This window comes from Dendropsophus ebraccatus, chromosome 2 (assembly GCF_027789765.1).
Source record: "Dendropsophus ebraccatus isolate aDenEbr1 chromosome 2, aDenEbr1.pat, whole genome shotgun sequence".
NCBI lineage: Eukaryota > Metazoa > Chordata > Amphibia > Anura > Hylidae > Dendropsophus > Dendropsophus ebraccatus.
Genome location: NC_091455.1, coordinates 189,676,289 through 189,682,288, shown reverse-complemented (window position 1 = coordinate 189,682,288; position 6,000 = coordinate 189,676,289).

Below are 6,000 nucleotides of genomic sequence, written 5' to 3'. Positions count from 1 at the left end.
GGTTATATAAGTCTATGGGGTCATATAAGTCAATGGGTCATATAGGTCTATGGGGTCATATAAGTCTATGGGTCATATAAGTCAATGGGGTCATATAAGTCAATGGGTTATATAAGTCTATGGGGTCATATAAGTCAATGGGTCATGTAGGTCTATGGGGTCATATAAGTCTATGGGGTCATATAAGTCTATGGGTCATATAGAAAAGGGAAGCACCAGGATTCTCTCCAGCTCACTTAAAATGCAATCTTTAATTCAGATATGGTTAAAAGGCCGACGCGTTTCGGGCTGGCTTGGCCATAGTCATGGCTCTGTTTCCTCGGGTATGAAAACGACTCACAAATAAGGAGACCGCCACCCAAGGATGGTAATGATAAGGGACAATCACAGTCTGTTCCCCATAGTGTTGAATCGGAAGCAGCGTGTATGGGCCATGGGTTATGGGTCATATAAGTCAATGGGGTCATATAAGTCAATGGGGTCATATAAGTCAATGGCGTCAGCCTTCTTTCCTCCTCTCTAGGTAAAATCAAGGTGCCATAATCTGATCTTACACATTGCGCCCTTTGAACATAACATTTTGGAATTCACTATCACTGAATCAAACAAATAAATGAAGAGAACGAAAAATTCTTAGTTCATCAAAACCTCTGATATACATGATTTTTTCCCCCCTCATAAATAGTTTGTTGAGATACGCATATTTCAAAGAAAACAGCACTGCATCCATGACATACCAATTATCGGAGAGCGTAATGCCTCACAGGCACATGAATTATAAACCAACACATTTCTACAGGACTGCTCTTATAGGACAAAATAACAGTGTTTGTTTTTGATGAAAGACTAGGTTGTAGGTTGCCCTCTAGTGGCTAAAAGTAAGAATTACAGCATATGAGCAGAAGTGAAGGCACAAATCACAACACTTTGCTATACATAATCAGCTCCAGATTACAGGCTTCTATGGTGCATTAAGCTGCTGTAAAGCATGGTTATAAATGCTGTTAAAAGGGTTATTCAGGATTAGAAAAATACACAGATGCTTTCTTACAGAAAGAGCAGAGCCCCTGTCCTCTGGTTGTGTGTTATATTAAGCAATTAACCCCGTAAATGGGGTACACCAGCAAAATAAAGAAAAAAAAATTAACTGGTGTCAAAAAGTGTCCGAAATTTGTAACTTCCTTCTTTAAAAAAATCGCCCGTTTTCTATAGATTTGCAATTTACTTTTATTTAAAAATATCAAATCTTTTAGTACTTATCAGCTGCTATATGTCCTGCAGGAAGTGGTGTATTCTCTCCAGTCTGACACAGTGCTCTCTGCTGCCACCTCTGTCCATGTTAGGAACTGCCAAGAAAAGTAGCAAATCCCCACAGAAAACCTCTCTCTTGCTCTCCAGACTGCTCTCTCCTGCAGGGCATACAGCAGCTGATAAGTACTGGAAGACTTGAGATTTTTTTTTTTTAATAGAAGTAAATTACAAATCTCTGGCACTTTCTGGCAAAGCTTTCTTTGTGTGAGCTTTTCTGTCCATCTCCCCCTCCTTGCTTCTTGCAGGACATACAGCAGCTGATAAGTACTGGAAGGCTTAAGATTTATTTATTTTTTTTAATAGAAGTAAATTACAAATTTCTGGCACTTTCTGGCAGAGCCTTCTGTGTGTGAGCTTTTCTTTAAGTCTCTCACTCCTCCCCCTTCCTTCTGAGACGGCTGATGTAAACAAGTCCCTTTCGGCAACTTTGTAATGTTGGGAGGATTAATCACAGAGAGTTCATCAGCAACATGACCTCAGATTATCCCTCCCAGCATTACAAAGAAGATACAAAGTTACAGATACAGCCTGCCAGGGACTTGTTTACATCAACTATCTCAGAGAACTTATGTTAGAGTGGAATACCCCTTTAATTCTACCTGTTGACACCTAGAGCAGAAATCTGATGTTCAGTGTCATTTCACGTGCATCAGCTTTGTAGTCCTACAATGTGGGACCATTCCCTATTGGTCCCAGTATCAACATTTCATTATACATGGACACTCTGGGGGAGATTTATCAAACATGGTGTAAAGTGAAACTGGCTCAGTTGCCCTTAGCAACCAATCAGATTCCACCTTTCATTTTTCAAAGAAGCTGTGGGGAATGAAAGGTGGAATCTGATTGGTTGCTAGGGGCAACTGAGCCAGTTTCACTTTACACCAGTTTGATAAATCTCCCCCTATTTGTACAGAAAATTGTATACTGGTATCTGCACAACACACAATGGGCCAGCATGACAGCCGGACGTCTATCCGCACGCTACATAGGTCAGTCCAGTTCATTCGATGATTTTCCCATCACATCAGGTGCGGACGTTATCCTCACTTGCCATCTCCGCCGGAGGTAGCCATCAGGCTGTTACTATGGCATCGAAGCGCTGAGGCTTTGGAGTAAACAGCTCGGAGATTAACAGATTATTCCCACAATTTGATCTATTTAAAATAACAAGAGACAAATCCACCTCCATTCCGCTCACCGCTGCTCAGTACGGCTGACTGGCTTCATAATGCGGAAGATTTGTCAGATCGCGGCCGCTCCTAAAGAGTAGATGTAGCCACTTATATATAATGAACCAACAAAGAGAGTACAAGATAAAACAGAGCACTAAAGTATATGTAAGCGGGCAGACATGTCATATAAACTCCACTGCACATCTCAACTTTATTCTTTTCAATAAGTATTAGTGTGCAGTAGAACAAAACGGCACTATTACTGTAAGGAAGGCAATAACGGGGCACTATTACTATGCAGTAGGAGTAAGGGGCACTATTACTATGCAGTACAAGTAAGGGGCACTATTACTGTGCAGTAGAAGTATGGGGCACTATTACTATGCAGTAGAAGTAAGGGGCACTATTACTATGCAGTAGGAGTAAGGGGCACTATTACTATGCAGTACAAGTAAGGGGCACTATTACTGTAAGGAAGGCAATAAGGGGGCACTATTACTATGCAGTACAAGTAAGGGGCACTATTACTGTAAGGAAGGCAATAAGGGGGCACTATTACTATGCAGTAGAAGTAAGGGGCACTATTACTATGCAGTAGAAGTAAGGGGCACTATTACTGTGCAGTAGAAGTAAGGGGCACTATTACTATGCAGTAGAAGTAAGGGGCACTATTACTGTGCAGTAGAAGTAAGGGGTACTATTACTATGCAGTAGAAGTAAGGGGCACTATTACTGTGCAGTAGAAGTAAGGGGCACTATTACTGTGCAGTAGTAATCTTTGTCTCCTAAAGTGGGAGAGCAGTGGTAGCAGGAGACAAAGAGGGACATTTATCAAACTAATTGCGTCTGTTTTTAGTCTAATATATCTAGTTTGCGCTCAAAATAAATCTAATATGAATTTATGTAGCTTTTTTAGACAAGACTATCCAAATTAGATGCGACTTTTTGAATTAGATTTTTTGTTGTTAATTAGATCGAGTGTGCGCCAGAATTCTTTTTTAGCTAAATTTATTAACTGCCCAATTTTTTAAAAAGTCGCATATATTGGCGCATCGCTACGTCTGCTCTGAACCAGGTGAATTTATTAGACTAATTAAAAGACCATTATTTTTAAGACACATTTACTATGCTATTAGATAATTTACATAAATTTGACTAAACACATTAGATTGGAAATTATGCCAAAACATCTGACAAAATCGTGTTTTTAGATTTGTTAGTAAATATCCCCCTATGTGAAATGGCACAGGGGCCATTTTTCTTCACTTCCTGGATGTCAATCAGCTATCAGTGTGGCAGAACCGCACAGATATGGTGTGGTGCATTATACTCACCGCATTAGTGTCGACCCTGGCCGCCATCTTGTGACAATGACGACATCTTCGGGAGGCCAGCCGAACTGCTCCAGCCGTCCCTCATGCCAGCCCCCCCCCCCTTCCCCGTGTCATCAGCTGCTCAGCCGCGATTGGCTAAGCATAACTGTGTGGTGAGTATAATGCACCACACTTCCGGGGTGGTGGGAACACGGGGAAGGGGGCCACTCACATACATAACATACATTACAAGGTTGCATAACTTTGTAATGTGTGTTATTTTGTGAATAAATGTTTAGCGCCGCACTACTCTTTAAGGTTACAGTACATTAGTTAATGGTGATACAAAGGACATATAATCCAAACATCACGTCGGGAAAGACGTTGTATTAGACCCTGGACACATTAAAGCTTGATATACATCTGATGTTTAGTTATTAATATTCCCTAGTGCATGTATATCACACATTATAAAGCTTTTAACACGAGCCGGCAGCTTGTTAGCAGCTCTAAGATATCACTGACGCAGATCCAACACTTATGTATGTTGTATAGAGCTCCTAGTATGGTGCAAACTACATGTCACAATCTACCTGGAGGCAGGGCCGTCTTATCCATTGGGCAGGGTAGGCGGCTGCCCGGGGGCCCTTGGGTCCTAGGGGGCCCCTGCCCCCTGTGACCTGTATTTTTAGCTTTATAAGACGCACTTATAAAACTAAGTGCGTCCTATAAAGCGAAGACGGCTCCCAAGCAGTGCTGAGCACCGCAAGGAAGCCGTCCTGCCCGCCCCCTGTATTGCCGCTCACTATGCATATGCATAGTGAGCGGCCCTGAGCCACCCCCTCCGCCCGCCCAGCCCTCCCCTTCTATCGCTTCTCAGCTGACAGCCGATCAGAAGCCCAGGAAAGTGCAATGAGCAGCACTTTCCTGGGCTTCTGATCGACTCAGCTAAGCGGCAATAGAAGGGGCGGGCGGTCCCGGAACTCACCCGTCCGGCGGCCCCAGCAGCTCCTCTCCCGGCAGCGCGCACTCCCGTCATCCTCCGCCACAGGCAGCGGGGTCTCTCTGTACCCCGCTGCCTGTGCCCGGAGGATGACGGGATTGCGCGCTGCCGGGAGAGGAGCTGCTGGGGCCGCCGGACAGGTGAGTAACTGGTTTGTTGTTTTGGGGGGCACTGGCTACTATGGGGGCACTGGCTACTATGGGGAGCACTGGCTACTATGGGGGGCACTGGCTACTATAGGGGTACTGGCTACTATGGGGGGCACTGGCTACTATGGGGGGCACTGGCTACTATGGGTGCACTGGCTACTATGGGGGCACTGGCTACTATGGGGGCACTGGCTACTATGGGGGGCACTGGTACTATGGGGGGCACTGGCTACTATGGGGGGCACTGGCTACTATGGGGGGGACTGGCTACTATGGGGGCACTGGCTACTATGGGGGGCACTGGCTACTATGGGGGCACTGGCTACTATGGGGGGCACTGGCTACTATGGGGGGCACTGGCTACTATGGGGGGCACTGGCTACTATGGGGGCACTGGCTACTATGGGGGGCACTGGCTACTATGGGGGGCACTGGCTACTATGAGGGGCACTGTCTACTATGGGGGGCACTGGCTACTATGGGGGCACTGGCTACAAGGGGGCACTGGCTACTATGGGGGGCACTGGCTACTATGGGGGCACTGGCTACTATGGGGGCCACTGGCTACTATGGGGGCACTGGCTACTGTGGGGGGCACTGGCTACTATGGGGGCACTGGCTACTATGGGGGGCACTGGCTACTATGGGGGTACTGGCTACTATGGGGGGCACTGGTACTATGGGGGCACTGGCTACTATGGGGGGCACTGGCTACTATGGGGGCACTGGCTACTATGGGGGCACTGGCTACTATGAGGGGCACTGACTCTATGGGGGGCACTGGCTACTATGGGGGCACTGGCTACAAGGGGGCACTGGCTACTATGTGGGCACTGGCTACTATGGGGGGCACTATATGGGGGGATTGGCTACTATGGGGGTCACTATATGGGGGATTGGCTACTATGGGGGGATTGGCTACTATGGGGGGCACTATATGCAAAGTTGTGGGGGATTTGATGGTGGCGGTTGGGGGGGGCAATTCGCACCTCTGCCCAGGGGCCCATAATGCTGTTAAGACGGCCCTGCCTGGAGGGTACTGCAAGTGGCTT